Source organism: Euprymna scolopes, chromosome 22 (assembly GCF_053919585.1).
Source record: "Euprymna scolopes isolate OS-2025 chromosome 22, ASM5391958v1, whole genome shotgun sequence".
Classification (NCBI taxonomy): Eukaryota; Metazoa; Mollusca; class Cephalopoda; order Sepiida; family Sepiolidae; genus Euprymna; species Euprymna scolopes.
This window is the reverse complement of record NC_136503.1, coordinates 46,994,469-46,996,442: the sequence shown is the minus strand read 5'-3', so window position 1 is coordinate 46,996,442 and position 1,974 is coordinate 46,994,469. Positions and strand designations below refer to the sequence as shown.

The 1,974-nt window shown below is 28.4% G+C and overlaps 2 protein-coding genes across 2 annotated transcripts in view; both read left to right on the top strand.

Moving 5' to 3' along the window:
* The window catches only part of LOC145243412 (uncharacterized), a 33,481-nt gene that overhangs the window by 19,765 nt on the left and 11,742 nt on the right, over positions 1 to 1,974 (top strand). The gene's annotated exons all lie outside the window — the stretch shown is intronic.
* The window catches only part of LOC145243708 (uncharacterized), a 12,589-nt gene that overhangs the window by 751 nt on the left and 9,864 nt on the right, over positions 1 to 1,974 (top strand). The window lies entirely within an intron of this gene.

The window sequence follows — 1,974 nt, the reverse complement described above, 5'->3', positions numbered from 1 at the left end:
AAAGAATCGGAATTGGTAATTGTATCAGAACTGGGGAAAAATATTGGAATCGTCCCATGAATAGTTATTATAAAATATTTTATAATATACTAGCGGGTGTACCCGGCATTGTGTGTAAGGGGGAGGGGGCGGTAAAGTGAAGAATAAGCGAAGTAAAAAAACGATGCTAAATTTCTAAGAAAAAAAATCGGCAAAACGAAAACAAAAAGAAAACAGCAGACAAAGGTAAAACTTCTTTTCAAAAGAAATCTGAAAAACAAAAAGCAAAAATCATCGCAAAATGTGTTCAAAAAAACCAAAAAACACATCGAAAAACGAAAAAAAATAAAATGGCATAAGTAACCCTTCAATTCGGTTAATTCCAGTTTTTTTAAGCAAAGTAAGCAAAATAAAAAAACACAGCGAAAAGAGGAAAAAAAAATTGCATAAGTAATCCTTCAATTTGGTTAATTCTAGTTTTTTTTAAGCAACTATGAAGTAACCCTTCGGTTCGGTTAATTTAAGGTTTTTTAAGCAACTAAACAAAAAAAAAAACACAGCGAAAAAAAAAAATGGCATAAGTAACCCTTCGATTCGGTTAATTCCAGTTTTTTGAAGCAACTACAAAGTAAAGAAAACTCAAACCGGTGTTCCTTCATAACTGTTCCTTGTGAATGATCCCGCAACGGTGTTAAGTGGTGGCAGGGAAAGGAGGAATTTATTAGAGAGAAGAGATTTTACCACTTCCATTGATTGTAACCGATTTTGGCAGTGAACTCTCAGTGGAAAAAATATAGGAATCTACGATTATCGAGGACATGGAGAGGTAATAGGCCTATAACACACCTCAGATATTGTGCTGCAGTTTGTGCATATTACATTTGCATGAAATGTCTTGAATTAAGGTCAAAATCAAAGGAGAAAAAATGAGTCCATTTTATATATATATAGAAGAAGATATAATAGATAGATAGATAGATAGAAATAGAAGATAGAAAGAAGATAGAAGAAGAAGAATAGATAGAAGAAGATAGAATAAATAGATAGATAGAAGAATAGATAGAAGAGAAGAGATAATGAATATATATTATTATGAAGTATCTATTTTATAATATACTAGTCCAGTTGTAAAACACGCTTAAATATGATGTTTTAATTTATGCAGATTTTGCATTTATTATTATGGAGCCAATTCTTCATTGATTATTATATTGTACCAATATATAGTAGTGATTCCAAAAGTTTTTAAAAAAATACGACTTGGGTGCCATCAGCTAGAATCGAATCCAAAGCATTTAGCTCTCCAGTGGTACTAATTACCTAAGAACACATGGATATTAAAACTTTAAAAACTAACGTAGTTAAACATAAATGTATATTTGTGCATGCATAAAAATAGCACGTTTAGTTGACTAATGCCTGCCAAGATCCAATTTTTGTCAATTTCAATCCCTTAAAAGCTATTATTACCAGCTCAAAACCAGAATGATTTTATTCAACAGTTCTAAATCCCCTATATATCAAGTTTCAAGTTTGTAGATGAAAAATTGACTGAGCGGTAGACCATTCCATGCGCACAGAGACAAGGTCACTTTTATATATATATATATATGTATACGTATGTATGTATAATATATGTATATTATATATATGTATACGTATGTATGTATAATATATGTATATTATATGTATACGTATGTATGTATAATATATGTATATTATATGTATACGTATGTATGTATAATATATGTATATTATATGTATACGTATGTATGTAAATATATGTATAATATATATATGTATACGTATGTGTGTAAATATATGTATGTATACGTATGTATGTATAATATATATATGTATACGTATGTATGTATAATATATATATGTATACGTATGTATGTATAATATATATATGTATACGTATGTATGTATAATATATATATGTATACGTATGTATGTATAATATATATATGTATACGTATGTATGTATAATAT